Source organism: Zootoca vivipara, chromosome Z1, assembly GCF_965207765.1.
Source record: "Zootoca vivipara chromosome Z1, rZooViv2.hap1.1, whole genome shotgun sequence".
Taxonomy (NCBI): Eukaryota; Metazoa; Chordata; class Lepidosauria; order Squamata; family Lacertidae; genus Zootoca; species Zootoca vivipara.
Window position 1 is genome coordinate 14808721 of NC_142583.1, and position 26409 is coordinate 14835129.

The window sequence follows — 26409 nt, forward strand, 5'->3', positions numbered from 1 at the left end:
AATGTGAATGGAAGTCCTTAAAATTGCAGTGGGTTTGTTATTCTGACTGGAGTGTAATGGAAATTTGTAAGACCACTGAGCCTAGGGCTTGCTGATCAGAAGGTCGGCGGTTCGAATCCCTGTGACGGGGTGAGCTCCCGTTGCTTGGTCCCAGCTCCTGCCAACCTAGCAGTTCGAAAGCACGTCAAAATGCAAGTAGATAAATAGGAACCGCTACAGCGGGAAGGTAAACGGCGTTTCCATGTGCTGCTCTGGTTTGCCAGAAGCGGCTTTGTCATGCTGGCCACATGACCTGGAAGCTATACGCCGGCTCCCTCGGCCAATAATGCGAGATGAGCGTGCAACCCCAGAGTCGGTCACGACTGGACCTAATGGTCAGGGGTCCCTTTACCTTTTACCTTTAAGACTGGAATGCAGGAAAATAGTAAATCATCAAACCACCAATTCTAGCATGCGGGGTGGGGTGGGGAACCTAAATTGTATAATTTGGAATTTGAATGATTGGCATTATTAATGGCATTGTTATAATGAGGCTTTTATTGGATTATTGTAATTGAAAATTTATAAAAATTGTTTGTTTGTTTTAAAAAAAGAAAATCCTAGCGCTCTCCACGTCAGCAGGTGTTTGAAGAGAAGTGTGGTCCCAGTAGAGTATCTGAGGGGCTAAGCATGTGACCACCAGTAGACAGGCCCTTTGGAGGGACCAGAAGAACATCGCAGGAAGGAGTGTGGGAAACCCAATCCTGAACACCTACAATTCTGGAGCAGTGCATCCAGAATTCTGCCCTCCTCAAGTTAGATGAATTCTTGCTCCAGTCATTCAATGTCACGCTTGCCACAATCCACTTCGAGGCCAAGGGTGCAGCTAACTTTGTAGGAAGCATGATCCCTTGGTTGGCTGCTGTGGAGAGCTTTGCCTGTAAGCTCCCACTCTGGAATTGCTGAACACTGCAGGACAGAGTTCCAGGCGTGGCTGGATGTGCCCTGCAGGGTGGGCCTTCCATCCCAGGGCTAGAATGACTGGAAAGACAGCTGCTGCTTCTGTCACTCCACAGAGTTGTGCAAAAGAAGGGAGGGTGTCGGTGGCTTGGGGTGTGGGACCAAATCAAGTGGGAAGGGAAGCAGCAAGGGCGGAGGAGCTGTTGGTGTGGATCCAGGTCAGCTGCCGAAGAAGAAAACAAGCTTGGTAGCCTCTGAAGCACATTGGAAATGGAAGTTCATGGGTGAGTGAGAATGACCTTCCCTAGCAAAGGAGAGGCTATCTTTTAAGAGCAGAGGAGGAAGGAACAAATGGGATTAACCAAGCCTTCTCTGACATTACATGAGAAAAATGGTCTTTGTCTCTTCTGCCAATTGACATCAGTTTTGTGTCAATGTAACAGGCATTGGTTTCTCTCCTGCCCGTCCCCGCCATCCCAGCGAAAATGTGGACAATTATGTTGGGAATTTTTGGCTCCCTTCACTATGGTTCCCAGAGGAGAAGAAATGATATATTAGCCCATGAAGCTGCCTTCTGCAGATCATTAGTCAATTGACTCGGTACTGTATTGTCTACACCAGGGTCTCCAGCTTTTGGGGGGGACTATAATTCTCATCATCCCTCATCACTGGTCCTGCTAGCTAGGGATGATGAAGAGTCCAAAAGCATCTGGAGACCCAAACTTAGGAAACTCTGGTGTATACCAGTCAACCAATGTGGCTTCCTCTATATGTTGTCGGAATACAGCTCTCATGTCAGCTGAGGCTTATGGGAGCTGGTGTTCACTGACACCTGGAAGGTTCAAAGTTCTGCACCTTTCTGGTCTATGCTGAGTGGCTCAGACAGGAGTACTTTTTCCCTGCTGCACTTCGAGATCTCAGGAATTGGAACTGTAACCTTCTATATGCAAAACAAGCCCTCTTAACACTGAGTTACAGACCTGTCCCATTTTACAGAAACAACCCAAGTCTTAAAACATGGGTCAAGCCAGAAACAGAGTGTGACAACTTAAAAACCTGTTGGACACCTTTTGCAAACAGTATTCCATAAGCCAGGTTTGTACAGTCGTACCTTGGTTTTCAAACAGCTTAGTTCTCGAACTGTTTGGCTCCTGAATGCCGCAAACCCAGAAGTGACTGTTCTGGTTTGCAAACTATTTTTGGAAGCCCAACTTCTGATGGGGCTCCTGCAGCTTCCAATTGGCTGCAGGAGCTTCCTGCAGCCAATCAGAAGCCGCATTTTGGTTTCCAAACATTTTGGAAGTCGAACGGACTTCTGGAACGGATTCCGTTCGACTTCCAAGGGACGGCTGTGTTTGTATCATTGTCACTTTTAGATGATGTCCCATTGACAGCCTCTCCGTCAGAAACATGCACCAAGCATATTCTCTGAATTCATATTAAGGAAGTAATTGATGGATTACTGCTGCTGGGGGTGGAGGCTAATTGAGCTTTCAAACCACTTCAAATACACAACCAAAGCGTGTGTGTGGATTTGGTTGCTCTGCTTTGAAGACTATGAAGTGAGAGTAATATTTACTAAGTTTAGTCACCTGTTATGTTAGATATCTAGTTAATATTTGATTACACATTTGTACAGTTAGTAACATAAATCAAACAGTGCAATCCAAAAAAAAAAAAATCCAATATAGAAAGGTTAGAATAATACTCCATAATTGGCAGGCGGGAGGAATCCTGGAAATTGGGGGATTGGTGGAGATGCTGTCTGTTCTATTGCATATCCACAACGCGACAGTTCCTTGGGGTGAGGCCACATGAGGCTGCCTTTTAGAAATCATTAGTCCACCTAACTCATAATTTCCTACACAAGGGATAACCAATGTGCTGGACTACAGTTCCCAAAGGAGGGGAGGGCAAAATATTATTATTATTATTATTATTATTATTATTATTATTATTATTATTATTACATAATGTTAGTTTCAGCCTTAACAAACAAGACAAACAACATAAGTTTGAGTGGAAGTCGAACTGTAGTGGAACGCAAACAGCACTGATTGCAATGAACACAAGATAGAAATTCAAGGCTCTTTAAATCCCTACTGGAGTGTGCAAACATGCAGTGCTGTTTTTCTAGAAAAAGAGATGCCAGAGCTCACCATGAACTTCTTCCTTGTTCTCTTAGAATGGCAATGGTGCCTACCTGTGAGGTGCCAGAACTGAGCTCCAGCTGGAAAAAAGCCCTGAAAACTTGTAGGGTCAAGAATAGCTGTGGCTCCCTGTTGGGTATATTTTAACTGGCAAGCCAGGAGTTGGTACTGAACAGCCCTAAAATGCAGATCATCATTATATTCGGGTCAGGTTTCATATCACAGCAGTTCATAAACTGTTTTTTAAAAAATGTAGTAACCTTTTATCATGAATAATATACACACACACTGACAAAGATGAAACAAAGCATATTAAGAATTTGTAATGGCAATGTGCCTGGAATGTGATCAAAACACAAAAGAGAACGATGTTAGTCCATTGTTGCGAAGACAACTGTGTGCATTTTTGTAGTTTCACGATAGAGTGTCTGTTTTGCTAAACTAACTGCAGAAAAGGAAGATTGAGATTGTTATGCATTTTGCAAACAAAAAAACTTAACAGCTATTTAAATTGGTAACGAATACTATGATGGCTTAGGTCTGAGTGATGTGTGTGACTCACTAGCTAATGTTAACCGCCCCCCCGCCCCCCCAAATCAGGTCTGGAGGCCTATGAGGCAACTTACTGCTTTTTCTGCCTGCTTAGGAAATGCAGAAACAGGAACCCTGCCAAGCACCTGGTAGACAGTGGTACTTGGCTGCAATGATAGGCAGTGTTTGGTGGGTCACAAGTCATGCTGGCCTCTCTTAGGAACATATAACAGCCTGGATAGTTCAGTTGGTTAGAGTGTGGTGCTGATAATATGGTACTAAGGTTGCAGGTTTGATTTCCATATGGGACAGATGCATATCAGACCCTCTTAGTGCCCCTATTTTCCAGGGACAGTCTTGGATTTACAGAAGCCATTCCAGTTTCTGTTTTGATTCCAGAATGTCTTGTTTTTTTCCTTAGGAAGTCCCTATTTCCCTTAAGAAGTCCCCATCAGAGATATGTTGGCAAGTGTAGAGACAACAACAACAACAACAACAACAACAACAACAACAACAACAACAACAACAACAACAGAATGTCCCTCTTTTCATCAGAAAAATGTTGGCAAGTGTGGAGTTATGCAGCCCTCAAGCCAGAGGCATAGGAAGGTCAGTTGGTACCCAGTGCAGAATATTTCTTGTCAAGCCCCACCCCATTGATTATTACCCTGTTTCTCATATTTTAAGACATACCCATAAAATAAGCCATAGCAGGATTTTTAAGCATTCAAGGAATATAAGCCATACCCCAAAAATAAGACATAGTGATAGGCGCAGCAGCAATGCCGGCCGCGGCAGGAGGAGGAGGAGGAAAAAAATAAGACATCCCTTGAAAATAAGCCATAGTGTGTTTTTTGAGGAAAAAATAAATATAAGATGTGTCTTATAATATGAGAAACACAGGTATTATTTGCCTGCAAAAATGGTTTTACGTTATTTCATATTTTCTTACGAAGGAATAATAATAATAATCAACAACAACAACAACAACCTTTTATGTATATACCGCCCTCCCCGGCCGAAGTCAGGCTCAGGGCGGCTAACATCAAATACATAACATTCGTATAAAATCAAACAATAATTAAATTACCTCCTAAAAACCTGTCAAAATCAAATTAAAGTCTAATTAGATGGCTTTCCACAGGGTTAGGGTTGGGAACACTAAGTGCTCCACTGAATTGAAATTCCAGCCTTCACGACATAGGGAAACGGCCAAGTAAACAGCTTTTTTCGTGGAGGAGGGTCAAGATATTAACTGATATGCATGAAATGTCATATATAGCTATATAATCCCTAGTGTAGTAAGATAAGACCTTTGGATCAGGCATTTTCAAAAAAAAAGTTTTTAATGAACCGCCCTAGTAGGGCAGTAATTGTTCCTTGATAATTTGTCACCCCTCCTCCATGATGGCACCCGGGTTGACCCACCCACCCCGCCCCCCTCTTACTCCCCTGCCTCAAGCTAAAGAGAAAAGTTACTATACAACCTTTAGAAGACATCTGAAGGCAGCCCTGTATAGTGAAGTTTTTTAATGTTTAATGTTTTGTTATGTTTTAATATATGCTGGAAGCCACACAGAGTGGCTGGGACAACCCAGTTAGATGGGCAGGGTAAGAATAAGAATAAGAATAAGAATAGCATGTCCCCATTTTCATCAGAAATTTTTGGGAGGGTCCAATTCCACCTCCAATTCCTCCTTCCAGTTCCACGATTCTATGAAGCTAGTTCTTTTATGGAGAAGCGTATCAATCAAATGCTGTTTGAGCAGGATCCTTTATCCCTTAATGGATGTGGTGTTTGGTGCTGAAACCAGTTTGCAAGGGTGTGTTTGAAATAGGTTAGTTAGCACAATGCAAGGTGAGCTGACCTCGGGTCAGGAGCTGCAGGATGAAGCGCATAACTTGGAGCACTTACCTTGGGATTCTTCAGCAGCCTGAGATCCTACGCCCTGTTGAAACAGATCCAACCCACCTGGTTCATCAGGTCAAAAGAAATGGTGTGTCCAACCCCGCCCAGTGTCCCACCTTAAAAGAAAGAGAATAAAAAGGCATGCAGCACACTTTTGAACAGGCTACTCGTAAAAGTCAGCAGACGACGCAAAAGAACGAAACAGGCATGGGAAACTCTTGCTTTGACACACTTTCTTTGTCAAACCTTTTATTTTATTTCTCGTGACCCGACCCCCACCCCACCCCACCCACCCCAGAGCATTGCCTTTGCAGTTTACACCTGTATCCAAACCATGTATCCAAACAAGAAACCTTTTTTGCTCACCCCCTCAAAAGAAAGGCCCAGAATAATCTTCGGCATTCCACTTCGAAATAAGTCTCTGTTATAGTTCAGACCCTCCAAGTGTCCCTATTTTCTAGGCACAGTCCTGGATTTATAGAAGCTGTCCTGGTTCCTGATTTGATCCCAGAATGTCCCATTTTTTTCTTAGGACGTCCCTATTTTCATCAGAGAAATGTTGGCGGGGGTGTCTCTATTTTCTTTGGAGAAATGTTGGAGGGTATGGTAGTAAAGGCCAGTCCATTAGGCCCAAGGTGCCTTCCTATGCCAGTGCTTTAAGGTAAAAAAGATAAAGGACACCTGGATGGTTAAGTCCAGTCAAAGGCGACTACGGGGTTGCAACGCTCATCTTGCTTTTCAGACTGAGGGAGCCGGCATTTGTCCACAGACAACTTTCCACTTCTGATGACCGTGACGGAAGTCAGAGTGCACAGAAACGCCATTTACCTTCCCGCCGCAGCGGCACCTATTTATCTACTTGCACTTGTTGGCGTGCTTTCGAACTGCTAGGTTGGCTGGAGCTGGGACCGAGCAACAGGAGCTCACTCTGTCACGGGGATTCGAACTGCCGACCTTCTGATCGGCAAGCCCAAGAGGCTCAGGGGTTTAGACCACAATGCCCCCTGCGCCCCAGTGCTTTAAGACCAGCAGATTATGACCTGCTTGCAGTGCTCCCGATGGGAACTCCCTTCCAGGAGAAAGCCAACTGCCCCCCGCACTAAGAATGACCAGGCACAGATTTAAAATGTTCTTATTTCATTTGGCATTTGGAACACATTTTTGTTGTTGCTGGCACCCACCTGTTTCGGGAGACAATGGGAGACACCTTTGAGGGTGAAGTCAAACTGTTGGAAGGTTACAAGCAAGTGCACTAACTCCGGGGGCCGAAAACACATCGGCCCCCTTAATATTTGTTGGAAAGGGACTGGTCCCCGCTCAATGTTGGGGGGGGGCAGCATGCATTGTTTGTGTGCAATGTCATACATGGGTTGAGGGTTGAGGGTTTCAAGTCACACCTTCAGTGGCCATCTCCTCCAGATGATGCAACGTTTTGTGTGTGTGTCTGTGACATCACTTGTGTCACACTGGGGCCCCTCAATCTTGGGGGCAACATGGCAACTCTTTTTAATTTTTTAAATATAATTTTCAGGTTTATACATTTCAATAATTCTACAGTCATTTTAACATTTCCAAACTTGACTTCCTTCCCCCTCTTTCTGCAGTTCCTTAAATGTATTTTTAATATCTTCTGCATATCCAAATTAACTTAATTTGTTCATTTATTCATCTGCTTTAAATATATACTCTTATTAAACTGCAGGTTATTGCAATAATCCTGCCAATGTTCTTATCTGTTTACAATTTATCTGTAAATATTCAATAAACCGCTAGGACTTCTGCTTCTTTCCATTTTGGGGCAAGTAACATTTTTGCCACTGTAGTAGCCTCCATGAATAAGTTTCTGTACAGTTTGGGTAGTTCTGTCCTTATAATTCCCAAAAGGAAAGCTTCTGTGTTTTTGTTGTTTTTTACAAATGTTATTTTAAACATCTTTTTCAATTCATTATATATCATTTCCCAGTAAGTTTTAACCTTACTACAAGACCACCACATATGATAAAAAGAACCTTCTTTCTCTTTACATTTCCAACATTTTAGGTTTATACATTTTAACCTAGCAACTCTGGTTACAGTGCCTGCTGTGGCTGTAGAGACCATTATGGGAGAGAGATGCTTTGCTGCAGCTGGGGCAGATGAAGGCATCCGATTGAGCTGCTACAGATGCAGTACTCCCAGCGCTCATTCCTCCTCTGGTCATTGCTATGGCTGCACGATCTTTCTGTCTGACTTGAACTAGATTTAAACAGTTTTCTTGCTTACTGATTTCTGTTTTAATTGCTGTTTGTGTTTCTGTGTCTATTTCAATAATTAAGTCTTACATGTAATGATTGTTTGCTGCCCTGGACTCCTTCAGTTTAATAGCTATTGTTACGTATAAACAAAATCATAGGATCCAGTTTCTAGGGGCCAAGGACCCTTCGCCCTCCCCCCCATATTTGAGAGGGCCAGGTCCCCCTAAAGTGGATTGGCATTGCCATTCAAATGGTGTGCATGCAACATGTCTTGGGATCAATTATGTGGGCGGGGCTTCCCTGGACCCCCCAATATTTTATTCAAGTTGGCACCCCTGAACATAATAAACAAACAAAAGTCTACAATGTACTGAAGTGCTTTTAGGTTGGTTCCCTCCCTGCCCCCTGTATTTTTAAGAAAGGTCTATTGTTACCATGACATGGCATGATCTAATGATTACAGTGCATTCTTTCTGACCAGGAGGTGAGCAGGCTCCCTTGCTGAGTGCAATTCCCATGCTGTAGTCCCACAGTTCAGTGGAAGTTGCTTCCAGCTTGCCAGTAAACCCTGACAGCGTCAGGCTACACATTGCTCCAGCCAAAACTCATGCAACTTAAAAGCAGGTGAATCATGTCCTAAATGTTTTAAAAATTAAGAGTATTAAACAAATACTGGGGTTCATCAGACAGCTGGTAATTATGCCAGCTACTCTGGTCAGTGAGTTGTGCTCCTAATGGGTAGGAGGAGATGCTCTCATGCAGGTCAGAATGTCTGAGCCATGGATCGCTGATGAGATGTTGGCTGAGAGAGGAAGAAGCAAGTCCTTGTGGGTAAGTCAGCAAGCACGTGGAGCACAATACTGTATTAGTCATGATACCTGTGACACGTGACACCCTTTGTGATTGCAAGGACATATTGACTCTTAAAAGTGAGTATAAAATATGTTATGCTCTAATACGTCGATCTGGTTTACATATTTCACGACTCTCCAGCATCAAGGGATGCACAGTTTCTCCAATTTAAAATAATCTTTATGGAGAGATAAAAGGTAAAGGGACCCCTGACCATTAGGTCCAGTCGTGACCGACTCTGGGGTTGCGCGCTCATCTCGCATTATTGGCCGAGAGAGCCGGCGTATAGCTTCCAGGTCATGTGGCCAGCATGACAAAGCCGCTTCTGGCAAACCAGAGCAGCACATGGAAACGCCATTTACCTTCCCGCTGTAGCGGTTCCTATTTATCTACTTGCATTTTGACGTGCTTTCGAACTGCTAGGTTGGCAGGAGCTGGGACCGAGCAACGGGAGCTCACCCCGTCACAGGGATTCGAACCGCCGACCTTCTGATCGGCAAGCCCTAGGCTCAGTGGTTTAACCACAGTGCCACCTGGGTCCCTTTATGGAGAGATAGAAGACGACAAATCCACACTCAGTAAATCTGTTGTGTTTGAAAAACTTGGGGCTTGTTTAGAGACAATTGCTGTCATGTGGGGTCCATCAAACCCAAGCAATTAATTCCTCTGCTGAAATTCCTTAAGCAGTTAACAGCAAAACAGAAGATTAAAGCAGAACAAGCAAACCTAAATAATAACAAACAACAACAACATCAACATATTATTTATACCCCGCCCATCTGGCTGGGTTTCCCCAGCCACTCTGGGGCCGGCTTCCAACAGAATATTAAAAACACTATAAAACATCAAACATTAAAAACATTAAAGGGCTGCTTTCAGACGTCTTCTAAAAGTCAGATAGTTGTTTATTTTCTTGACATCTGATGGGAGGGCGTTCCACAGGGCAGGCGCCACTACCGAGAAGGCCCTCAGCCTGGTACCCTGTAGCTCCACTTCTCGCAGTGAGAGAACCGCCAGAAGGCCCCCAGCGCTGGACCTCAGTGTCCGGGCTGAATGATGGTGGTGGAGACGCTACTTCAATAGCTCCATATGACAGCTGTGATTGTACCATCAGGTGGCAATCCTTTTGCCATGGAGTGGCTGGATGCAGAAGGAGTGGTAGGAGGTACCAGTTGGGGAACTCTTAGGGGAAAGAAGCTAAGAGCCAGGGGAGAGGTGGTGGGACCGCAATGAGTGGTCAGAAGGAGAAGAAGGCTCAGACCGGAAGGAGGAGGTTTCGGTAACAGTGTTTAGTGGGCAGGAAGATGCTGTGGCAGAGAGCAGTTCAGACTCCAAGGCTGAAGCGGTGGCTGGAGAGGTTGGCCAGGAGGCAGGGTTGAAACAGGTTGCTGAAGAATCCAGGGAGTTTCCCCCTCCTGCTGGGATAATCACATATGTAATTGGAGTTAGCCACTACTGAATAAACTGATGTACTTTTAAAAAGCATTGTACAGTCATACCTCGGTTTAAGTATGCTTCGGTTTGAGTACTTTCAGTTTAAGTACTCCGTGGACCCGTCTGGAACGGATTAATCCACTTTCCATTACTTTCAATGGGAAAGTTCACTTCAGGTTAAGTACGCTTCAGGTTAAGTACAGACTCCCAGAACCAATTGTGTACTTAAACCGAGGTACCACTGTACTTCAAGCAATCGGCCATCTGCAAAATTATCTTGGTAACGTCAATATTTTAGCTGAAATAAAATGAATTCATAGGCCTAAATATAGATGGATAATGCAGAAGATTAGCGTTCAAGGTCCATGTTGCTAAATGCAGAGTTGCAACTCTGTATGAGTATGAAAAAGTGTATCCAGCTTCTGATACATGTACTGGCCTGTGGAAAGCTCAAAGCTATTGTGAAGCCTTGTGTACATGATCCTGAATACAAAATAACAAAACATACAAAATATGGCTTTTTTGCCCTTAAGCTCTTAAGGGAGGTTTCTCTCTTGCATTTGAAGATAACAGTTTGCTTTAATTCTTAATTAATTTCAATTAAATCTAATTAGTTCATGTTGAAATCATGCATTGCTTATCGTTTTTACTGTAGCTAGCAAATTGGTCTCAAGGTCAAATCCTGACGCCATTTAATCCCTTAGGAACTTTGCTGGTAAACGAAAGCAGGATGATTTCTCCCCAGGGTGCAGTCGTGGCTCCATTTAGGTCAGTAACTAAATTCCCTTCAGTTTCGACGGGGCCAAAACTGCAGTTTAAATCTTTCATTACCTTGCATGATGGTTACTGCTGTTAACTCTGTTTCATCACGCCTTTGAGCTTGCATTTCCTTTATTCCAATTATATGCACCAGGGTGTGTTTTCATTATATATTTGAAAAGCAAAGGGAATGCCAGCATTGTCACACATTCACAATTTTAAAGAGCCATTTCATCTTTCAGGAGCCCTGCTCTTGATCAGCATTACAGACAAAGCTTGTCCACATTTAGTATGTTCACATACTGCTCCTTCCTTCAGATTCATAGGAACGTTTGGATCTGCCTTATTCAAAGTCATAACTGTGGCAATGTGGATAGTAGGAGAAGATATATTGATTAAATATCCTTCCTCACACACGCTAGTGAGTTAGTAGCAGAGTACATTTCCCAGTATATAGCAGGAAGCTAGTTGGTAGATTCTTCTGACTCTCTTCTGAATTCAATCTGGCTTGTCCAGATTGGGTTTGTTCCTGGTAAATCCCCTTTGTTTCCTCTTAAAAAGAATAAAGGCTCAACAGTCTTCTTTAAAAGTAATGATAGTAAGTTTACTTACATTCAGTTCACAGTAGCTTCCCTGAAGGCAGGCTTTAGCTTATAGTTACAGAAGAGAGCCTGATTTCATCCCATATGGGAACGAGCCCATGTGCTGCTGGCTGAGAGCTAGCAGACAGCAAAAATACAGCAGTATAACAGCATCAAGAGAATCAAGAGACAAGAGAGGAAGATGGCTGCATGACTGGTCCTTTTACAGGGTCTCCCAGGGTCACGCCCATCGACCTGGTCACCCACAGGGGAAGGATGCTCCAGACAGGTGTGACAGGAAGTCCTCCTGGCTGGAGTAACATCCCCCTGTGTGTCCACTCTGGGCAAACAGGAAGTGTTGTACTTGACTACTTATGTTACATCCCACAATAACACGGTTTCATTTAACTCAGTAATGTGTGCCCTAGAGATAAGGAAACTGCATTCCTCTCTCCACATGTTGCTGAATTGCAAATCCCATCAGCCCCGACCCAGAATGGCCAACAGCCACAGCATTGTAGTCCATAGAGTCACAGGATCTCTATCCCTGGTCTCCACTGACAGGAAGAGTAGGGTGTGCCATTTTAGGGGCTAAAACTTAATTTTTTTAAAAGTATGCATTTCGTTATGAAGAATTCAAACCTGCTATTATTTTTGTGACTGGACAACATTTTCGTTGGTAAGTCTACATTTGATGAATAGGCACCTAAACTGCTTTCAGAAAAACCAAAGAATTTTAATTTTACCTTCTGAAAATGTCAGATAATGCTAAGTAATACTAATATGATTATTGCTAATATATAATAGAACCGCAAAGTACTTGGCATTCATTTTTAATTATTTCCATGCAATTTTACACACCTTTTACTTACCAAGCAAAACTAGATTACATTGCTTTAACTAAAATATATTCCCAAGTCATGTTACGACTTTTTAGCACCCCTCATGTTGGGAATTTGGTGTTTTGGGGATTTACCACCACCACTGTCACCACCTGAAAATACAGTGCACTGGATTTTGTTTATCATGTTAGGAAGGCACACTTGGCAAATCCACACCATGATCAACTCCTGCCTGGAAACCAATGTCCCCACTGTGGAAGGACCTGTGGAAGGACTTGTGGATCCAGAGTTGGCCTCCACAGTCACTTACGGATCCATTGTTAAAATCGTGTTTATGGAAGACAATCTTACTCGGCTACGAGTGATCGCCAAAGAAGAAGAAACAGATTTTATCCTCAGAGCATTCCCGGTGCATCAACATGTCTGGTGAGGAATGTGGCACATCTGTCACGGATTTCCCATGAGTTGCAAAGGATTCTGGGTAGTGGTCTGTGGTACATATCAGCACACCGGGGGAGGCAGCTGGGCCTGTTGGGTCTTAGCAACGCCCAATGTTCACTGACAGAGTGTCTTACCTCTCCCTGCCCTTGTCATACCCTCTAACATTTCTCTGATGAAAATAGGGATGTCCTATTCCAGGCATCCCCAAACTGCGGCCCTCCAGATGTTTTGGCCTACAACTCCCATAATCCCTAGCTAACATGACCAGTGGTCAGAGATTATGGGAATTGTAGTCCAAAACACCTGGAGGGCCAAAGTTTGGGGATGCCTGTCCTATTCAATAATAACAATAATATTTATACCTTGCCCATCTGACAGGTTTGCCCCAACCATTCTGGGTGGCTTCCAACATATTTTAAAACATAATAAGACATTAAACATTTAAAGAACTTCTCTATACAGAGCTGCCTTCAGATGTCTTCTAAAGATTGAACAGTTACTTATCTCCTTGCCTCGGGGGTCGCATAACTCCATACCCTCCAACATTTCTCCGATGAAAATAGGGGTATCCTAAGGAAAAGCAGGACATTCCAAATTTTAAAATATAATGGGGGAAATTTATTGACTATTTGAAAAATGCATTGTGAATAAAACATTAGCATGACTGATATAAACACATTCAGGTAGAGATAATTAAGGGGAAGATGAGGGGAAATTAGTAGATGAGTGGATATGCAGTAATAAAATGATATAAAATAAATAATTTGCAAAGATTTTGTTTTTCTTGTTTAAATATTTGTGAAAGGTGACAATGAAAAAAGAAATTTTAAAAAGTGGGGCATTCCTGGATCAAGTCAGAAACTGGGATGGCTTCTGCAAATCCGGGACTGTCCCTGGAAAATAGAGACACTTGGAGGGTCTGCCTCATACCAGTTTTGCATCTTCTAATCTGCTGATTTAAACCAAATAAAGCTTGGCACCCTCATTTCAAACACTCTGTCAAGAAGGAAGACTTCCGCCACTTATGAAACACTCAGCTGTGCGAAATATCGTTGGAACAATGAAGCTGAGCTGGAAACAATGGTCATGAATTATTTATAGTTAGCATGCTGCATAAATGTAAAAGTTATGTGAACAAGGAATACAAGAGATAGAACAGTTCATATTGGCCTGTACCCAGGCAGGGTCCAACCCAGAATTGTTTCGGCGACTCCATGCGACCTAACTATGGAACATGTGAGTCATAAAGGAACTACATCCATTATGATCACCCTGTGGCTCCCATATTCTCCATTCAAGTCCATGCCAAACCACATTTCCACATCGCTGTGAATCTATCTGCCTCTAAGTCAATCACATGATGACTGCTATTATGTTTGCACTGTCTCTTAAGGGGGCAGGGACCAAATTCTTAACCATAGAGTTATGGCACCTTAGCATACCAAGTGAAAGGACCAGACCACAGGTGTCCATGAAATATTTCCATCAGAACTAGACCCATTTTAAACGTTTAATATCCAAATGACTTTTTTTTTTTACTCATGTATTCATAAATTACTATAGCAGCAGTGAAGCCAGGCTAATTTAATGCTCGGTGCTTTATAGAAACCACAGGTATTCCCACGAATGTTAACGAGGCTTGTTCAAATTTGATTTAATTAAAGTTTTACTGTTTGCAAAGATCAAAGAGCCGAGTCTTTAAATTTAGCGAACTTTACCTTTGGTAACCAGCTCATAAACTCCTCTTGAACAGTTTACAATCCTCAGCATTCGGTTTTGGACTGGTTTATTATTTTTTAATGTCTTGCCAATTAACTCAAAATGCAAACTTACGATGAAAGGGACTGTTGCGCCTAAATTTCTATCCCCATAGTAATGTAGGTAAAGGTAAAAGGTAAAGGACCCCTGGACAGTTAAGTCCAGTCAAAGGCGACTATGAGGTTGCAGTGCTCATCTCACTTTCAGGCAGAGGGAGCCGGCATTTGTCCACAGACAACTTTCCGGGTCATGTGGCCAGCATGACTAAACCGCTTCTGGCACAACGGGACACCGTGACGGAAACCAGAGTGCATGGAAACATCGTTTACCTTCCCGCCAGAGCACTACCTATTTATCTACTTGCACTGGTGTGCTTTCGAACTGCTAAGTAAGCAGGAGCTGGGACAGAGCAACGGGAGCTCACCCCATCATGGGGATTTGAACTGCTGACCTTCCAATCGGCAAGCCCAAGAAGAGGCTCAGTGGTTTAGACCGCAGCGTAAGTTGAGTAAAAGTTGATCAATTCACACAATAATGGGGTGCATTAAAGCTAATGGTAGGCTTGTCTTTTGCCTTCCAATGAGACCTATTTCAAAGTCACATTCTACACTCCAAATGCCACAATATTGTTAGGTAATGATTTGTTACATCCTATGCTTACTGCATCTTCTGTATTTATTGTTTGTTTCAGACTGCTACGGTGGGCTTCAAAACAATCCGTATTTTCTCAAGCTAGAGGGAGGACTTCCTGGACAAAATAAGAAACCATATTTTTAGATGCTGTGTACTTCCTTTTGGGGTGTTGTAAGAATGCATGCCCATTCCCCCCTCCCCCTTTCTTCACCTTTCAAGAAACAACCTGACGTTGAAAATGTTCAAAAGTAAATGCTTTCTTAAAAGTATAAGGCGCAGCCATTCCAGTATTGCAGCTCTTCATAATGAAGGTTTGAGGGATGTATATTCGATTGTGGAAGAAGCCTAATCATTTTACCACTGAATGGCAAGAGATCAGAAAATTATTCTAATTGCCTGTGATATTTTTATTCTAAACTAAGCCAAGTATGAATCTGGGAATTGGTTCTAAAAATGTAATCACTACAGGCAACCCGTGTTATGAGAAATAAAGAACCACATGGAGTTAGCTGGAAGTCACCTTTTTGTCTTTTTTTCCCTTTTAACTTTCTTTGCTTTTTTAAAGAGAGTATAACGTTTAGATTTTTGATTGCAGTCTACATCATTATGTTTATATCTCTGTATCTCTGGCTTTGTATTTTTTCTGTTTTAGTATTATTTGCTTGTTCTATTTAGTGTTTGTTTGTATGATGCATAATTATAAATAAGAAATAATAATAATAAATTCCTTCCAGTAGCACCTTAGAGACCAACTAGGTTTGTCATTGGTATGAGCTTTCGTGTGCATGCACACTTCTTCAGATACACTGAAACAGAAGTCACCAGTGTTTCAGTGTATCTGAAGAAGTGTGCATGCACACAAAAGCTCATACCAATGACAAACTTAGTTGGTCTCTAAGGTGCTACTGGAAGGAATTTTATTTTTATTTTTTGTTTCGACTACGTCAGACCTACCTGTGATTATAAATAAAGTATCATTTAAAAAAGAAGAAGAAGGAAGCAAGAGATCAGGCTGTGCAGAAGCAGCTGCCATCCCCTCCAACATTTCTCTGGCGAACGTGGTGACGCCTCCTCCAACATTTCTCCACAATGGCACCCACCTGAGAGGTAAAGAAAAGCATTGCACCTACCTTTCAGGTGCTGGGAGGATAAAGGATTAGGGGAGGAACAATGCACACTGTCTTGAGTTCTTTCGAAGAAAGGCAGGCTATAAATGCAGCAAAATAAATATATAATATAATATGTACCCTGCATATCACAGCAAACACAGCAAACACAAAGGGTTGGGTAAATTTCTTCAAGCATGAGTTAGCATTGGCTAATCTCCCAGCAACTTGAGACTTCATAGAATAGGACCGTCTTTTAGAAAGATGAGCAATGACCCATAGAATAAACTTTGCTTAACATACTAAGGCACCTATTTTCCTAGTTAAAAGGTGCCAGTGCATTCGTATCGTCAGAAGGTGGGGAGGGACACCAGTTTTACTCTAAATATATAGTTAAAAGAGGCCTCTGCTGTTCAGTTTTACATGGACTTGTTCTTATTATTATGCATTTTTTTGGGGGGGGGTTATATTCTATTTTTATGTTGTGAAGCGCCACGAGATCTACAGATGAAGGGTGGTATGTAAACCCAACAAATAAATAAATAAATTACTATTGCATAATTAAACTTTGCTGGAAATTTCTTAACCAGGCTTTTAAAACCCTTTTGGGAAGGGTGGGTAGGGAATGGTGTGATTTAAAAAAGAAGCAACTATTTAGTGTAGCAAAGAGCCGCCTTCTCGGTCTTCTCTTTTTCTTTTTTCTTTTGTCAGTGCTGGTTGTGATGACATCATAGCTATCTAACCAGTCAGAAAGGACACTGTGGGTTTTGTGATGCTGAATAATAGTGGGCCCTGTTGAGAGATTGACAGCTAAATTATTGAATGAGAGTGTGGTCATTTCCCAATGGAGAGGGGAAGATTCCTGTCAAGGGAGGGCACCTGCCTCATCGTTATGTCCCATTTGTGTACAAATTCAGGATGTTCAGGAATCTAGTAGAGAGATATTTCCTTGGAAGGAAGCTTTTCTTTTTTTAAGAAAAATAATTTTTATTCAATTTTCCAAATAAACAAAACAAATTACATTTCATCTTAAATTCACCCTTCTCAATCCTTTCGCTCTGCCGAGCTTATGACTCCCCCCGCCCCCGCCATTCGGCTTTATTGCTCCTCTCATCTCGCAGTTCCTTTTTTTATAAAAACGAACAAGTTCACATCGGAGGATTTATTTCAGTCCCGTGAGTGTCTTCAGATTTCTACAGTTCTTCTCTATATAATCAATAAATTTACTCCATTCCCTCTGGAACCATGGTGCAGACACCAGACTGCCATCTCTCAGTATGTGAAGCTGCTAGAGGATGTTCATCTTCATCGCATTTGACTGGAAACAGGAAAATCACAAGGCAACAATCACACTGCATACAGGGTACCTTTGGACAGGAGTGGGTTTTGGCTTTTCTGCAATGGAGCGAGCTCTCCTTTCCCCACCTTTACTCAGGTAACAACACACAGAATCATAAAATTGCAGAGTTGTAAGGCACCCTCAGGGTCATCTAGTCCAACCCCTTGCAATGCAGGAATCTCAACTAAAGCATTCATTATAGGTGGCCACCCAACCTCTGCTGAAAAACCTCCAGGGAAGGAGAGTCCACCATCTTCTGAGGGAGCTCATTCCACTGTTGAGTAGCTCTTACCATCAGAAAGTTCTTCCCGGTGTTTAGTCGGAATCTTCCTTTTTGTAGGAATACAAAATGTATGAGCTCTGTATGAGATGTATGATCTCTGAATCAAATTCTGGCTAGCTCTTTGCTTTGTTTCTGTTCTCCATGCACAATGCATATCTGATTGCATAGTTTATGCTTTATTTTTTGACATTGTAAAGTGAGTTTTTACATAACATAAACTGTTCCAATAAGTTGGGGGAGGTGGCATCATGACTGACACAAGAGTCAGTCATGTGGTTTGCACAGCCCGCGTCAGGAACGTGCCCCCCCCCCAGAGTGGAAGGGGAGAGTTAGACTCAGAGATTGAACTAAGTGAATGAGGAATCAACTCTGCAGGTGTGAATGGCCCGACAGAATTGAGAAAGGGTTGTCTGACTCCCCTTCATGGGGAAGACTCTTTTAGCTCTCAAGAAGAGGAAGAGTTGGAAGGCAGCCAGAGCGTTGCTAGGCAATCAGCAGATAAGCAGAGGTCTGTGTCAAGTGGAAGTGGGGAGGAGGCAGGCCAGCCTCCCAGTCCCCGTTCTAGGCACCTGGATAAGATCAGATGGCAACAGAAGGACAAGAGGGGGAAGGCAGGAGTCTGGTGTCCTTCCTGCTGTGGGAGGGGCGAAACTTCAGACTGGCCAACAAACGTAAAGGCGAGCAGGTGAGAAGACAGGCTCTGGGTGTGTCTTTTTGTAAATAAATGTACATAAACTTGCCAAGAGTCATTGCTTCTTATCGGGTCTTGCTTGCCATATATCATTACAGCCCACAAGAGAGAAAAATGCCTTTGTGATTGACACAAAATCTGCCCAATCAGCACTGTGAGAACAGCGGGTGGGTTTTGCAGTTTCCTCAGCAATGGTTACGGAAGAGTCTCTGCTGCTTTTCCAGCCTAGAATGGTGTGAGGAGAAAGTGAGAAATTGGGTTTGCAGTGCCTTCGTGCTTTCTGTGCCTGCAACCTTAAGGACTGACATGGTTTACTATCAAGTATCTGATTATCTTATGAACTTCTCATTTCTTATGAACGTCAGTGCAAACTTATATACGTATTTAAAACTATCAAGTGTCTAATTTGTGCCATACCAAAACCCCTCCCACTGTAGCATCCTATTCACAGTCCGTATGTTTTTTTCTCGCAGGGACCTTTTGCAACAGGGGATGTATATGGAGTGAAACGTCTAAGTGAATCGCTTGAAAGGGGAAGAGTTCCACCCTGCCCCCCAGTCTTCTACCAATGACATAAGGGAGCCCCCCCCCCAAGCTACATCTAAAACAGTAACATAAATTATAAAATAAAATACAAAAGCAAATTAAAACAACCACCAGTTATTAAAAGAGAGTCATGTTTATAAGCAGAGAAGGGATCAAACAGGTATAAAAGGCTTGCCCAAAATGTGCCGTTTTCAGTGTCTTTCTAAAGGATTTGATTTGATTTGTAAAGCTAGCAACAATGCCATTTTTTAGCCGATATGTTAAAGATTGCTATGACTTCTTGACTTGTGCAAGAAAGAATGGCTGACTGAAAGTGAGAAGCTTGGGGTCAAAATCCTAACGATGTTCTCCAGTGCCCTGAGACTGAGTCAGGAAAAACAGAACCCTCTCTTGCAGAGGAATAAAGGTTTTGAAAAAATGGAGGGCACATTTCAGCACACTGCTGAGCTAGCCCTTGTTTCAAAGATTAAGTACAGGACAAAAACAGTTGCCCAGAAAAACTAGACTATGGGAGTCTCCCTGGTCTGTCTTATGCAAGTAAATCGGATTAAATTAAGCCCTGGAACAAATCGGAGAAAGCCTCTGGGATAGTGCCCATCAAGATCTATCAGCCTATGACAGCACAACTCATTCCCTATTTTCCTTTAGCATCACGTTTGGCAATTTTTATTTTTATTTTACATACCCTCCAACATTTCTCTGATGAAAATAGGGACATCCTATTACGTAGAAGTAGTAGTAGTAATTTTATTATTTATACCCTGCCCATCTGACTGGGTTGCCGCAGCCACTCTGGGCAGCTTCCAACATATGCAAAAACGTAATAAGATGTTAAACATTAAATAACTTTCCTATACAGGGCTGCCTTCAGGCATCTTCTAAGGATTGTATAGTAACTTATTATCTTGGCTGGGGGGGTTGCATAACTCCATATCCTCCAATGAAAAGAGGGACATCCTACCATACCTTTCAATATTTCTCCGATGAAAATAGAGAAGTTCTAAGGAAAAGCGGGACATTCTGGGATCAAATCAGAAACCAGGACAGCTTTTGTAAATCCAGGATTGTCCCTGGAAAATAGGGACACTTGGAGGGTCTGTGATTATCTTTATCTCTAAGTAGTAAGATTTCCAAAAGGCCGTTTTGTTTCTCCGATTGAATGTCTTGTGTTCACAAGTTACTGGGGAGATGAGCCAGCATTCAGATGTGTTCTAGAATATGTCCCTCAAACGAAGAGGAGGTGGGAAAAGTGGGACAACAGTTCCCGAAGCAAAACTTCTGCATGTAGCACATAATTAAACTACAGAACTTGGTCGGTCCCACAGGACACAATGATGCTTACCAACTTGGATGGCTTTAAAAGAGGCTTGGACAAATGAATGGATGAGAGGACATTCTATACAAGATCTCAAAGCAGGACATTCTATACAACAGGCACGTCCAACAGGTAGATCGTGATCTACCGGTAGATCACTGGATGTCTGTGGTAGATCACTGCTAGATCACTGGCACCCAAAAAAAGTTCACCCAAAATTTTCCTCCTCCCTAAAAAAAGCTGAACAACTGTGACAAAACAAAAGCCCTAAACAAAAATGGGCCTTCCTTCCTCCTAAAAGAAGCTCAACAAGTTTGACCTAAACCCCCCAAAACAGGTCTTCCCTTCCTTAAAAAAATTCAACAGCTTTGACCTGAACCCCCCAAAAGGGGGTAGATCACTCCCAGTTTTTAACTCTGTAAGTAGATCACAGTCTCTTGGGAGTTGGCCACCCCTGCTATACAAGATCAATCCCAGGACATTCTATACAAGATCTCAACGCAGCTGTTTTATTACAGAAAAATTTCAGGAACAGACTGGAAAGAGAAGTTTCTGAATTGGAACTCATTACCAAGCTTAAAACCATGGAGCCACCTGGGATGAACAAAGACATTGGATTCTTATCTCATTATGCATGATCAAGCTTTCTTTAGCGCCTCAGCCCTTGCTTTTTCCCCGCAGGACCAATTGCAGTCACCAGCAGTCGTTAACAGCCATCTACAGGTTTACCACTCCCATCAGCCCATCACCCATTCCCACCCACCCCACCCTCTGTATATACATAAGGGTCTGACTTCTGTTTCAAGTGTATCTGAAGAAGTGTGCATGCACACGAAAGCTCATACCAAAATAAAAACTTAGTTGGTCTTTAAGGTGCTACTGAAGGATTTTTTTTATTCTACAGTCAGAGTTAGGGATGCTTCCGAATACCAGTTTTTGGAAACCACAGTTTCCCATGGCATCTGTTTGGCCACTGTGAGAACAAGATGCTGGACTACATGGGCCATTGGCCAGATCCAGCAGGCTCTGATAATGTGCTTGTGTAAGAATAATTTAATAAAAGGTACAAGTTGGCTCCAGAAGTCCAGTGCAGAGCAATCACACACATGCTTCTAAACCTGAGGTCAGAGACACACCTTTCCATCAAGATCATATCTTTATCCTCCCAGCCATCATGGAGCCAGGATCTTAGAATCTTATCGTGGATAGATTCTTTATCATCACATAATGATAGAGAGAGTCGATTCTTGTCCTGACCCTCTTCTTGAATTAAGACCAGGAGAAAAATTGTCCATCTGTGCTCTACACCCTGTGGTCTACCCTCATTCACAAATTCTGTCATTAAAAAAAATATTTACCCTTACAGAGACCAAGAGAATTGAGACACCATGGGGACTGTCATAGCTTTAAGAAATATGCTTTATTTGCCTATTTACACCTTCAGTCTGCATGGAAGAAGTCCAGATCTTACAGCATGGTCATTTCAAGAGGGGCTTGTCCCCACAGCAGTGCTGCCATGGAGTCTCTCCCAACATCTCTCCTAGCTACCCTTCAGCCAGCCTACCCAAGATGAATCCCAAACTTTCTTCCCCCTCCTTCTACCCAGCAACCCTTGCTCAAGACTCTCTTTTCCTGTACCATCTCACACCCAGTTACCCTGACAACCTTCCACCACCACCACCCCAGTCTCTGTTCACACCCCAGGGCAAAGTGGGGGGAGACAGTTCTCTTGCAATACCAATGGCTCTCAATAGTCCTGTATTGTTTCTTAATGGTCCTAACTTGGCCAGGTCATTTTGCATAGGCTAGCTCAGTAATTACTTGTCATTCTCCCTTCGTATCTCAAATAATCTTACCTTTAATAATTCCTAGGGTTTAGCCACACACACACACACACACACACACACACACACACACAGACACCCACTCTATAACAATATTTACTTCCCTTTGGCAGATCCAAGAGACTTTCATGAATTCTTCTGTTGCAAGAGAGTTTATTTCTTTATGGCATGCCCTGGCATTTCTAACCTGCCCTTTGCCATATGGTCCTAGAGCAGGGGTACACACATAATTAAAACAACAACAAATAGCAACAAAGGTAAAAAAATCACATAAATATAACATTTAAATAACCATTCATAAAATCAGCACCATGTGCTCTGTCGCTGTTGGTGCATACACTATTTCAAAATGAATAGTGTATTATAATCTCACCACCTCCCAGGAGTGCCAACTTGACCCCATGACCATAGGTGCCCAGGGCTGTGGGTGCCGTGCCGCGAGCATGGCCCTGGTACAAAGGTTGTGGGTACCCGGCCCCTTCAAGGGAAATTTTGTGGGTGCTCGGGCACCCAGGGCCCCAGGGAGTTGGCACCTATGCCTCCTCTCCAAGGCCTGCTGAGAAAAAGTCTGTGCCAGACATATCAGAATGTTTTCAAACTTACTCTGTGTTCAAAACACGTCAAATGGTTTCAAAAACTTCGTGATGAGTTCTGCATCAAAGCCATTCGTTTGCTCTTACGGGCATTTTTCAGGTTGCAGGTAGATATCCTTTAACTAGAATGTAAAGAGGATTCCTTGGTTTGAGACCAGGCTAATGCGTCAACTGACAGCCAAACTGGCTCTGTCGCAGGAAAATATCTAGGCAGTGGCTATCGTTTTTGTTTGTTGCTGTTGGGTTTTTTTATATATTAAAAAAAGCTCCTAGGAACAACCATTTTTTAATGAGCTTAACGAAAGCAAAAGCAAAAAACCTTTAGGCAAAACCACAACATAATATCTAGTTGTTCTAAGAACCAACTGAACATTTGTTGACATCTCATCCTAGCCCATCATGTCAACGGGACTGAAAAGCATGTTTAAATGTTAGCACATTCCTTGCTGGCTGAAATGCCAGGAAAACGTCTTGGAGTAGGATCCAAGCCTTGCAGAACATAGGAAGCTGTCTTATATCTGAGCCAACTATTCCATAGAATTATAGAATTGTAGAGTTGGAAGGGACCACAAGGATCATCTAGTCCAATCCCCCTGCAATGCACGAATCTTTGGCCCAATGTGGGATTTGAACCCATGACCCGGAAATTAAGAGCCTCATGCTCTACCGATCCATTGCACATGAACTATTTGTCCATCTAGCGACAACAATCAAGGGCCTTTCTTTGCTATCTGGTTTTAACTGGAGATGCCAGGGCCTTTCTGCATTCAAATGATGTGCCCCATTACTGAACTACGGCCCCTGCTAAACCAAATTTACCATGCAAGCTCCCATTGCGGTATCTAATGCAGAATTTGTCAGCCTTGGTTTCTGTAGATCAGACAGGTTTCTAGCCCTTAATATTGCTATGGAGTGCTAACAGTTTGGGCATGTGAGGACAAGTTAAGACTGCATTGGCATCAGCCCTCAGCAGAAGGTAGTCTGAGCAACTTGGAATTGCTGGCATTGCGAGTTCCAGCAGGATTGTACGGCAGAGGAATGTGTAAGCGGCATCTAAGAAGCAGGTCTGCACAGATGTAAGGCGGCGAGGGTAATCCAAAGAAAAGGTCATTCACGCAAGCCAGAGCGAGAGCCAAGGGATTGGGGAAGGCGGAGAAGCAGGCAGGCAAGTTGGCACACATACAAAGGGAGTCAAGGGAACGAGACAGACAAAGGCACAAGCTAGGTGTTGCTCAGGCAAAGATCCATAGCTGACCCAGACGAGATTGCTGGTCAAAGGTTTCTTTGTTTTTTGCTGCCCGAGACAGATTAATTTTTTACTGCCCTCCCCTCCTCCCATACCTTATTGTGTGCTCAGCAGTAGAGAGGGAAAAGAAATTCATTTGGTGCAGATTTTACCAGATTTACACTTCCCAATCCAATACCCAAAGGGAAGCTCTCCTTTGAAATTTGCACATCTCTGAATTTTGCAGTGCAACTCTCTATTCGTTCATTTGTTCCTATTTATCAGCTACTCTTTTTTTCTAAGCATGAACTCAAAGAGACTTACAAAACCAAAGATTGAAAACAAGAATAAAAACAACCGGAAATATAACAAAATGTACGGATGAATAAATCCAATTCAGCCCCACCCGAATAACAGTATGCAAAGAATATCAAACTCCAAAGGCCTTGAGGAATAAAAATGTTTTTATCTGGTGCCTAAAATTAGATAGTGACCATGCAAGGCATGGGGACAGCACCCCACAACCAGGGAGCCACCACTGAGAAGACCTGTTCTCATGTCTCCACCCTCCAAATGTTAATGAAAACATAAATGGGAAAATTGCTTTCAGAACTGTCTGCATTAAGGGGAAATGAGCAAAAAAATTATATTATATTATACTATACTATATTATTTTATAAAAATGCATGCACGAAAGTATGAATTTTCATATGAACTTTTTTTAAGTCACCAATTTATGCAGAAATTGTCCGTCCGCCCCCCCCCCCCCGTTTTTTTAAGGACAATGTATGCAAAAATTGGTTGAACTGAACTTAAAATCAGAAAAGTGAGAAACCCAGAGAAGGCGAAATTAATTTATCCATCCCTACATAGCAACAGGGGGACGCAGGTGGCACTGTGGGTTAAACCACAGAGCCTAGGGCTTGCTGATCAGAAGGTCAGCGGTTCGAATCCCTATGATGGGGTGAGCTCCCGTTGCTCGGTCCCAGCTCCTGCCAACCTAGCAGTTCAAAAGCACATCAAAGTGCAAGTAGATAAATAGGTACCGCTCCAAGCGGGAAGGTAAACGGTGTTTCCGTGTGCTGCTCTGGTTTTCCAGAAGCGGCTTTGTCATGCTGGCCACATGACCCGGAAGATGTACTCCGGCTCCCTTGGCCAATAACATGAGATGAGCGCTACAACCCCAGAGTCAGTCACGACTGGACCTAATGGGTCCTTTTACCTTTAAATAGCAACACAATCATAGCAAAACAATTGGGAAAAAGTAGCACTACACTACTGGGATGAATCTAAATGATTCAGATGATCAGTTGTACGGTCTGTACCTTCTGTGCTTTGCACAGCTCAATGTTGCTGTTCCTGTTTCCGAGACCCTTTTCCCCATGCCTGCCCTTCCCTTGTCTCCACCACCCAATTCCTTGATTTGCTACTGCAAATCCCCGCTCCCCCAAATCTAATGCACCTCGAAATCCCAACACATGGAAGCAGAATAAATTTCCCGTTGGCATACGTCAATATGTATGATATAGTCTGATTGCACGGTTCGATGGAGGGTGTGTGTGGGAAAAATATATATACACAATTAGGGCCATTGAGCCATGCAGAAAATAAGATGCAACTGAATAGCAGTAGTATCTTTGAAGACATCACCGAACATATGCAGTGAAATGCCTGAAGACTTGGCAGAACTTGGCACTGTCTGCAGAAATTACTAGCTTTGCTTTTTCTTCCCCTCCTCCCATTTTATTGCTGTCTATTAGCGCAGTGTTTGTATGGTACCCTGTAGGCACAAATTATGGCTCTAATCAGGACTATAAAACACTGACAACTTCAAATATGTTGGGCAAGGATCTGGCTCTCTGCCTGGTTCTTTTCAGCAACTTACTTGCCCTTAATTCCTTTTAACTAGACTTCTGTCGTCATGGCCTGCTTCGCTTATGAAGAAAGCTCTGGTCTAGGTGTATCCCAGATATCGCTGCTTGGCTTGACCTAAATAGTGCTTGGCAGAAACCGTGCTGCTATATACACCTCGGCGGGGGATATATTGGAGAGGGGGATATATTGGTTAGGCGTGTAAACATGATGAGTTGCAGACCAACTCCCAAGAAGAGGCAGAGAGCAGAAACTGGATCACAAACTTATCTGACAACATTTCAATTGGGCCTCTCTTCTGATTAAACTTTCCCCCTCAGGACAGGGACAGCCCTGCAGAGTGACGTGGGTGCCTCAAGCAATAAATTCTGGGTACCTTTTGAAGATGGTAAATTGTTATTTATTTCTCTTGCACGTCGAGGAAAAAAGCACAATTTGCAGCATTCACCTCAGGTGCTAAACTGTGTTCGCTAGTTTTGTCTAAGGCATTGGTTCTCAAAGGGTGTGGGGCTGGAGGGGATGGCAAATGTGG

At 42.9% G+C, this 26409-nt stretch overlaps 1 long non-coding RNA gene across 1 annotated transcript; it reads left to right on the forward strand.

The window, feature by feature from the left end:
• The first annotated feature begins 595 nt into the window (after positions 1-595).
• On the forward strand, positions 596-8802 carry LOC148687284 (uncharacterized). The gene is made up of 3 exons (XR_015947289.1): positions 596-1223; positions 4042-4229; positions 7570-8802. It is a non-coding gene; the product is annotated as an uncharacterized LOC148687284 (long non-coding RNA).
• The last annotated feature ends 17607 nt before the right edge of the window (positions 8803-26409 follow it).